The 10,023-nt window shown below is 39.0% G+C and overlaps 1 protein-coding gene across 2 annotated transcripts in view; it reads right to left on the bottom strand.

Annotated features, from left to right (window-relative positions):
* The window catches only part of LOC106877928 (kelch-like protein 9), a 381,832-nt gene extending 380,451 nt beyond the window's left edge, over positions 1-1,381 (bottom strand). The window contains exon 1 of one of the 2 annotated variants that reach the window (XM_052967155.1): positions 1,245-1,381. The gene's annotated coding sequence lies outside the window, so the exon portion shown is untranslated. The remainder of the gene's footprint in view (positions 1-1,244) is intronic. The other variant, XM_052967157.1, reaches the window with a different exon arrangement.
* Between the last annotated feature and the right edge of the window lie 8,642 nt (positions 1,382-10,023).

Here is a 10,023-nt window from a genome sequence, read left to right as displayed (position 1 = left end):
TATATATATATATATATATGATTGCATGCACACATGTATACATACATATACACACACACACCAGTGACGTAGCAAGAGGGGGCCGCCCAGGACAGCCCTTGCGTAAGAAGCCCCATAAAATCTTATCCCAGGGGGCACCGCCCCCAACACCCTCGCTTTGCTACCGATACACACGCACATACATATATACACACGCATTTGTGTTTGTGTGTGTGTGTGTGCGTGTGTGTGTGTGTGTGTGCGTGTGTATACAGGACGGGCCAAAAGTCAGGAAACGCTTTTACAATTCAATTAATTTGCGCGCGAGTGCGTATGTATGTATTTATGTACATACGTACTTATGTTTGTATTATATAGTTTGATATATGTATAAGCTTCCAAATATAGAAAGCAGACTCTCAGGGGAACGTCAGAGCATACGCACAAACCGCTAGAAATATTTTAAAAAATATATCCAGACAGTCTTCCGGGCACATGGCCTCTTTCGGTTCCACACCCTCACAAGCGGAACTGAAAATTGAATGGCCGATCCATTCATCGAAAGCGTGTTTACTATATTCCTCACGCGCCATTCATGAAATCTCCTAATAGTAACCGCGACAATATACATACATGCATATATACTTACACACATGCAAATACAAACGTGCACATACATACATACACACACACATACATACGCATGCACGTGTGTATAATGTGTATATATTTTCATTTTTGACATTGTCACAAGCCGACAGTTATCTTTCAAGGGAGGGTTGTGATTACATTACATCCAACTTCAGTACATTTACGACCCCCGAATAATATGAAAGCGGTAAAGTTGATATGGACGGGTTTTGAACTTAGAACGTATAATATCAGTTAACTAAATAGAACAAATGATAATAGGCGTTATGGAGTATCTAACTGTGATAATATGCATAACGGCAACGAGATATGGAGCCCGGGCTAATGAAGATGGTCGCCCGACATGCTTGAAATAGCAGTCATATATCTTCCTAATCACTCGCACCACCATTAAATTTGAAAATATACATAAGAAGCAGAATGACACATTGAATAATATAGCACTAGATTCACTATAAAAGACGGAATGGTTTCGGCTGGAATGTCTTTGATCATAAGGTTTGCACGATCGGCGGGGAAGATCTAGGGTTAAAAAACAACATCAACAAGAACAAAAAGAAAAATTATAATATGCATAATAATAATGATAATAATAATAGTTTCATCATACGTACATATATTGGTAGCCATAGTGGGATAAACCAGTGGTAAGCGAGTAAAATGTACTATAGAAAAGTGGATTGTCCAAAGTGTAAGAAGAAAAAATAATAATAGTGAATGACGGTTTAACGGCGACGATGACGGTTTCTGTAGTAGAAGCAGCAGTATAAAAGCAGCAGCAGCAGCAGAATAGCAGCAGCAGCTACACTGCAGTAGTAGTAATAGTATTTGTAGTGTCAGCAACAGTATCTACTGCAGTAGTAGCTGTGGTATGTACTATTATAGCCGTTAATTGATATCAATAAGTGTAGTAAAGAGTGTTTTTACTAGTGTTGTTATTTTTGTTGTTTAGTCCCAATTTATCCTTCATCGAGCAAAACCATTCTGAAAAGCATTCCAGCCGTAACTATCTTAACCCCACCCCACAACGCCAACCGCATTCTATTTAGGGCTACATTATACATTTTACCTTTCCTATTTTTACAAGTTGGAAGGGTATGTTTTGAGGCTAATTTAGTTGCTAAAGTAGAGGCTTCGGTACGTTTTGTTGTTGTTCTTGTTTAACCCGAGGTAAGTCCTAATTGAAAAGAGCTATAATCCCATCGTTTTTCAGTGTCAGACTTATACGTTATCCAATATCCCTTCCCTTCCTTTTATTTAACGCTGTAGAGGGTGCGATTTGAGGTAAATTTGGCTACTATTTTTGCGAGGTTTAACGTCTACGTAGAGGCACCCGTTTATTGTTTAAAGGGTGGTCGGTGGAGTAACTGAATCAGTGAGATATCAGCGGATAAACTGCCTGACGGTATTTAATCGTGTTATTTAATATTCCGAATTCAAATTCCGTCGAGGTCATATTTCCTTTCATCCGTAGGGACTGAGCACAAGTTACCAATCAAGCACTAAGGTCCATAAAATCAGGACGATGCTAAAAAGGAAGCACCAAAGAAGGGGATGCCACAGAATTTTTTCCAATGCTGGATTTTAGCATGCTGCAAATGGTATAACAGACCTTTTTTTTTTTAATGAATTAAATACTTAAATGTAAGTTTCTAATTTATTTATATTAATTACTGCTATATAGCGTTTAATAAGTAAAATTTAAAAAACAGATATACAGCTCTGGAAGTCGAGCCTACAGGTTAATCGAGAAGAAACCCTTAACTTTTAGTCAGTTATTTCACATTTAGTGATTATTTATTAACTTGCAGGGTTTGGGAGTCACCTAGATTAACGAGATTGTTGTCGATAATGTTCCTCTAACTCAGGGGTTTTCAAACTTTTTGACTTGCGGACCCCTTTATATTTCAGGCTCCCCTTATAAACGCTTATGAAATTTATACATAAATATTTGCTTAAAATAACATATTTTTACATTTATTTATTTAACAGTATTTAACAAATAGGTTTATTGTCAATTAAAAGATTTCGATTAAAAAACATATATAAAATCAAATTGCCCATGAAAAGTATTTGCTGTCTACGGACCCCCCTGTCTTGTCCTTGCGGACCCCCTGTGGTCCGCGGACCACAGTTTGAAAACCCCTGCTCTAAATGTTACTAAGTCAAAATATATAGGTAAGACATGCGAAGGAAGGGAATTTCAAAGGATTCACATTCTGATGAGGAAACTCTGGGTACAGTGATTAGCGTAGGGGCTTGAGGGGGTGGGGTAGGGTTCAACACAAAATGGGTAACGAGAGTAAGAGAGATCTGTAAATAGCATGAACTCAGCCAGCTTCAAGAAGTTGAGAATATGTTTTCCTGTCTTGTTACAATAGACAGGTCAAAGAGAAACCATTGTTGGGGTGTATGTGGTGCATCCTCAGCTGGCCTTAATCAAGATAGGGATACAAAAGACTACGTCCTTATACAAATTATGCAGCACTGTGGCTATGTTGTTGTTCTTATCTTTACAACATAAGTGACTTTGTGGCTATGTTACTGCTGCCGTTGATTGGTAGTATTAATAGGGCACTGAACAATATACCTTGTGGTATTTACTATTGTCCTTTTTTTGCATTCTGTGTTCAGAATGAACTGAAGTAGACGTTCTATTTTTCATTTTTCTGGAGTTAGTAAAATATGTACTGATCAAATCCAGGAACCTGTTTAATTAATTAGTCATGCCATTCCTTCTAAAAATGTGTGGCATTGTGCCAGTGTTAGAAATCGCAATATCTAACAATAGATTTAGCATTGGGGTATTTAGTAACGCTCTCAACATTTTGAATTCAAATCCCACTATAGCCAACTTTGTAAGTGCTGGAGTTGATTAAATTACCTACATGCCACTTTGTAAATATAAGATGTTGTACCAGTGAAATCATTACTGCTACTGCTGCTGCTGTTTAATTCAGGGCCAGTTCTGCTTGACATTCTAGCTATGACCATCCCATCTTTTAGACGCATGTAGGACCTATATTATGTAATGAGATTGTTCCTTATATCAGAAAATAAGGTGTGATTTGAAATGGATTTGACTGCTATTGATAACATCAGAGTGACTCTATAGGGCAGTCATATGCAAATTGTGATCCAAGGGACTTTTTGAATAGCACACCTAAATTACTTTGAATTTGTTTTAGTTCTGCAGTTCACTTCTGATAAAAAGTTGCCTATACCTGCTATAGAGGTTATGCTTGATAGAGTGTTGTTGTTGGTTTGGTGATATTGTTTCTATTGCTTACTCAGGAAGTCGATGTACAGTTCCTATGACCTTTACAGACCATTCAAGACTTCAAGATTGGTATGTAAATTAATGAGTTATGTTTTGAATGTTGCACATAAAAATATTCTTCAATAATTATGACTTTAAACTGCATCCAGTAGAAGGGCTTTGGTTTGAGAGTTTCAAGGTTTTGAGGAGTGCGGAACCACTATTTAGCCTGCCATGGGTCCCAGCCATGGGTTAAATACCATGTAACCACCAAACAAGAGTACACTGAAATCATGGGCTGCAGCATGGTGGATGTGAACAATTTCAGCAAATGAAGAGGCCCATCACCAGACTTTGGTGCCTGGGGATGCTTCAGAATATTCTGGGTAGGCTCTAATTTGTATTGTGGGAAGGTTTTTGTAAACTGCATTTTCTAAATCTGAGGGTATACCAATGAATAGTGAGAGGACAGTACTGTCCAGTGCACTCCCTTAGCAATGGCCAGGCAAATGAATGTTATTGAAGGAGTGATGGTTGTCACTTGATGCTGAATGAATGAACAGAAAATAAACTGTTAATGGCCAGGATCAATCAGTTCAGTTAGAAAACTACTGCTATCATCTATCATCGTGACATACGCAAATGAGATATTTCAGCTGGCAAAAGACCAGTGTGACTAAAATCCAGGCTAGATGTCCATGCCGCATCACCCCACCAGGACAGTTGGCATGGAAGGATTGCATTGGTCCAAGCAAGTCATCCAACTAAATGATGAATTGATTAACCCTTTAGCATTTAGATTTCTTTGTCAATTGTAAAGCTTATTTATTCACATTGAATTAGCCATGCATTATCTTGTAACTTTAAGATTTCGATTATAGGATTGTTTACTTTTAGAATGACAGTGTAGAGTAGGTGTGAGAGACTGTATTTGGCCAGTTTGAACATAAGACAAATCGAATATTTTGGCTGGGTGTGGCTGGATTGAATGCGAAAGGGTTAAAGTTTCCCTCAAAGTTGAAGAAATAAAACAACTACGATAAAGAACCTAAAGGTAATTACTAGTGACTCTCAAAGAAGAGGAGAAATAATTTCAAGAAGTTATGAATTAATCTCTATGAGTTAATTCACATACTGAGGAAAATGTCTGATATTTGTTTGCAGATAAGGAGCAACTATGGACATTTGGACATTTGTTTTTACCTGTTAGACATATTAGTTCTATAATTCATGTATCCTGCTTAAACAGTTTATAAAGAATTTTAGGACAAAAATAGATTTACAAACAGAACTATTTATTTATTTTTTCACAAAATGCCTGTGTGTCAATGTATATAAGTCGGTGGTTTTGATAACATTGTTCTATGGTGCTGAATCTTGGACCCTGTACCAAAAGCACATCAACCAGCTTGACACTTTTCATGTGATGCTTGCATACCATATCCAACATAAAACCAAGTGACCATATTCATAATAAAATGCAGCTTATCAGGTATTGAAGTCATCCTCATCAAACTACAGCTCAGATGGTCAGGTCATCTCTCACATATGAGTGATATCAGAATTCCAAAGCAACTTCTCTTTGGCCAATTCCCAACAAGAAGGCAAGTTGGCAGGCCACTCTTGTACTTCAAAGACAAACTAAAACAAAGCATCAGAACACACGACTGGGCACCAGTCCTGCTTCCCCTCAGTTTAAAAATTTGAGCAAAGTCGACTCCAGCATTAGGACCAACTTTGTGCAAGTATAAGGGCATGCTGGCAAAACGCTTCCCCTCTAAATGGAAATCTTACCTGTCATTGTGGTTTTGTGGTACAGAGAAAAGAAAGCCTCAAGGAAACACATAGTAAATGATCCACAAGCACTCAAACATACTCTCAGCTTGTTCCCTTTGCAGAAAGGTTTGTAAGGCACCAGCAGGCTTCAAGAGACACACTTATGTCCAAAGGACATGATTACTGCTTTATATTACTGAACTCTCATTTGTCACTCATGGGAGAATCCATCATATATATATACAGGTAGTTTGGACTAAATTTGACAATATTTTTGTCTCCTTTTCTCAGGGATTGCTTGAATTATTGGTGAACAATCAATGGTATTGTAGTTGAGAAAAAGTTAGCTGACATGAAAGACTGGAAGCCCTCTGAATATTGGAAAAGAGTTACTTGTATTATGATGATTTGTGCTGGGTATCAAAATGCCAACATCATAACTGTTGCTCAATGCTCTGTGAACATTGTAAACACTTGTAAGAACAGCTACAATGGAGACTACAAAGCTGTGGCCAGTAGGAAGGTAGTGGTCTTTGTGTGTGTCCCCAGTGAGGGTGATGTCATAATGCTCCACATCATTGAGCAGGGTTTAGTCTCAATTCTGATGGTTTTATGAAACTGCTGGAGACTGTGGTCAATCACTGGCCAGAGAGGGTTGCTGCTGGAAGGCCATATATATATATATATATCCCACATCTCATCTTCCCAACAGCTCCCCTTTCCCGTCACCTGTGCTCTCCATCCACTTGATTCCCCTTCCCTCCAGGTATCTCTCAATCTCACCTGCTAAATCTCTTCCCCACAGCATATCCTCCTAACGACCCTTCCACCACTCTCATTTTGTAATCTTGTGAACCTACCAACCCTCTCACCCTGCTCAATCCTTGGTTCCACTTCATTTACACCCCATTCATCTACCCTCTCCATTCTTTCTCTCTCTCTCTCCTCTCTCTCTCCTCTCTCTCTCTCTGTCTCTCTCTCTCTCTCTCTCTCTCTCTCTCTCCCTCCAACCTGTTTCTTTGTCTTTCTCTCTCCTGCTGAAGTAACCATGTATCTTCTTTACTGCAAGACATTTCTGTTCCCACTACTCATACTTCTCTTGTTTGGCACAAAGCAGCCTTCCTCAATACTAACCCCTCCCTCATCCAAGGGGTCTAGTCTTGTAAATTATTTAGTGACCTCATGCTGCTGATGCCATATAAAAAAGCATCCAGTGTACTCTGTAAAGTGGTTGGCATTAGGAAGGGCATCCAGCTGTAGAAACCATGCCTTGGCACAGTCCTCTGACTTACCAGCATGGAAAGTAGACATTAAATGATGATGATGATGATATGTATGTATGTATGTATGTATGTACATACGTATGTACATATGTATGTATGTATGTCCATATACATGTTGTACGATCTTTGTAAACAAAACTTTCATTCATAGTGTCATTTGTTTCTAGCTCTCTGCATAAAAATTGTTTGTTGTTAATAGACTGAGAGATTATTGGAAACAAGTCAGGCTTGTTGGCAACAGGAAGAATACCTCACCATAGAAAAACATTTCTGTCGTTACATTCTCTCAACCCATGCAAGCATGCAAAAGTAGATGTTAAAGCGATGATGATAATGTTGTTATATATATATATATATATATATATATATATATATATATATATATATATATATATATATATATATACACACACACACACATGTACATATATATGTACACACATGTATATATATATATATACATATGTGTATGTGTGTGTATGTATACATACATGTGTATGTGTGTGTGTGTGTGTATGTGTGATATATTTCTAGTAGTCATTATGGGTTTGTTATTGATCGGATTACTCAATTGGCCAATTGATTGGTTGAGAAGAATTGAACGACCTAGACAATTAATGCTATTTTTGCCAGTCATTTCTGGTTACACACACACATACACAAATGCACACACACACAAATGCACACACACACACGCACACACAAATGCACACACACACACGCATGCACACATATATATATATCCAATAAGGAGCGACCATGCATGTAAAGACATAATGGGATCTGACTTCACTTGAACACATGGAAACACAGGCTAGCATGAATTGTAAGCCTAAGAAATCTAGGAGCCTAGTGATCAGGGGAAGCAAATTAACAAATAGAATCAAGCTGCAAGTGCAAGGAGAGGCTATTCCATCAATAGTGGAAAATCCAATCAAATGCCTCGGGAGGAAGTTTGACAGTTCACTCTTTGACAGAAGTAATGGTCACCAATACTGAGAAGCAAGCAGAAGAGTGGCTGAGGAGGAATGAAAGATCAGAGATTTAAGGAAAATACAAGGCATGGCTCTACCAACACAGGTTTCTTCCAAGAATCATGTGGTTATTGACAGTGTATGAGATTCCAATGATAAAAGTAGAACGAGTGGAGATGAAGGTATACAAATACCTCTGAAGGTGGCTAGGTGTCCCTCCAAGCTCCACTTCAATAAGCCAGTACATAAGATCTGAAAATCTCAAACTTCTTCTGTCATCCATGGTGGTGGAATTCAAGTTTGTGAAATGTAGAGTTGTAATTGTTATATGGACTGTTAGATTTGTTGTTCGTCTGGGGTCCTTGTTTTCGTTGTTGTGTTGAATGACTGTGGAGGTTGAAGGTTATTGATATATATGGCGAGGACAAGATTCTTGTTTCCTAATAACGAACATTCGGTGAGTGCATTCTTTGTCTGTAATTAATAAATAAATGTAATAACTAAGTTGTATAACTCATCTTTTCTCTGTGAGTCCCCCGAGAGGAATACAACAGTAATGATGTACAGGAACTCCCAGGATGAGCATATCAGACATGCAGGTATCATAACAAGGTTTAGGCAAAAGTTGGTGGCTAGCACCAGAGTTGCATAGACTGCAAGCATGCTGGAGCTGCACAGCGTCATTGGAATTACATGCAGTGGCTGGCAGAATCTTAGTTCTTCTCATTTCTAACAATGGAATAAGGCAGATATTATTAGAGAGGGGTGAGTCATGATCCAGGCAGAAGTTATTGAAGCTGGAGGAAGAAAGAGGGTCAAGAGTTGTGGAGCTGGTATCTCAAGGAGCTTGGACTAAATGTGACCTCCCTGAAAGGAAGGTCACATGGATAGACTTGTGAAGACTGGAACCTTTCCATATCTCTTTCCTGCTGTGGAGGGTGTGTGACTCACTCTCAATAACTACAAACCTGCACAGATGTGTAGACTCTGTGGAAAAACAGGCGCCCTGGGACATATCTTGTCAGGGTGCAAAATAGCAATTACTCAAGGGAGATACAAGTGACACCATGATTAGGTGCTTGCAATACTTGCTCACATCCTGGAACATGAAAGGTTCAAGAAATACTATCAACAGGGATAGATAACAGCAGCAATCAAGTTTGTGAAAGAGGGATAAAAGTCATCAAAAAGGACAAAGAGCCTACTACACAGGGATTAATCATATGTCTACTACACAGGGCCTACTACACAGAGCCTACTACACAGGGCCTACTACACAGGGCCTAATCATAGGGATATGAAAGTGGGCATGAGGAAAGACTGCAGTTTCTCCAGATCATCCATACAGCACTGAAGCCAGGTGTAGTTTTGTGGTCTGAAAAGGCAAGTAAAATAATTTAGATTAAGCTTGCAGTCCCATGGGAAGAAGAGTGTGATCAGGCCTACAAATGAAAGCATGCCAAGTACGAGAGCCTTCTGCAGGATTGCAGGGAGAAGGGATAGCAGTCACGGTTTTTCCCAGTCAAGGTTGTCTGTAGGGGAATCTCCTGCCCATCCGGCATGGAGGATGCTTACAGCCATTAGAATGAAAGGAAAAGGATGAAAGAATAGTTGTGTGTAGGACAGGGAAGGCAGCAGAAAGAGCTGCTTATGGAACAAGAGAGGGGAGTTAATGTGGAAGTTAAGCTTATCTAGAGGCCTAACATTTTAGAGAAGAAGGACTGAGTATAAAGATTACTGTGGAGCCTGCAGAGTTAGATTCAACAAAGGTGATGGAACTTGGGTAAATGAATGAATCAGGAATGTCTGAGTCAAGACAGGACAAGACCAGCTAGGTCCAATGAACAGAGGCCATTAAAGAATCATTGGAAAAGGCAGAGAGAAGAGACAGCCAGCCTGTGAACCAGAGGCTGGAGTATGTCTGCAAATGATGAGAGTAACACTTTATTGCTGGCTTCAACTGTGCTTGGTAGAAAGTCAGTACTGGAAGTGAGGTGTTGAAATATGTTTTGTCTCCCAGTCTTTGTGAAGAGATCCAAGCTACGATAAGGAAGTACTTTCATCAAGAAAGTAATTAAATGAAGTCTAACATTTAAAGAGA

Source organism: Octopus bimaculoides, chromosome 4 (genome assembly GCF_001194135.2).
Source record: "Octopus bimaculoides isolate UCB-OBI-ISO-001 chromosome 4, ASM119413v2, whole genome shotgun sequence".
NCBI lineage: Eukaryota > Metazoa > Mollusca > Cephalopoda > Octopoda > Octopodidae > Octopus > Octopus bimaculoides.
Note: the sequence above shows the minus strand (reverse complement) of the source record. Positions and strands in the feature narration are given on the sequence as shown.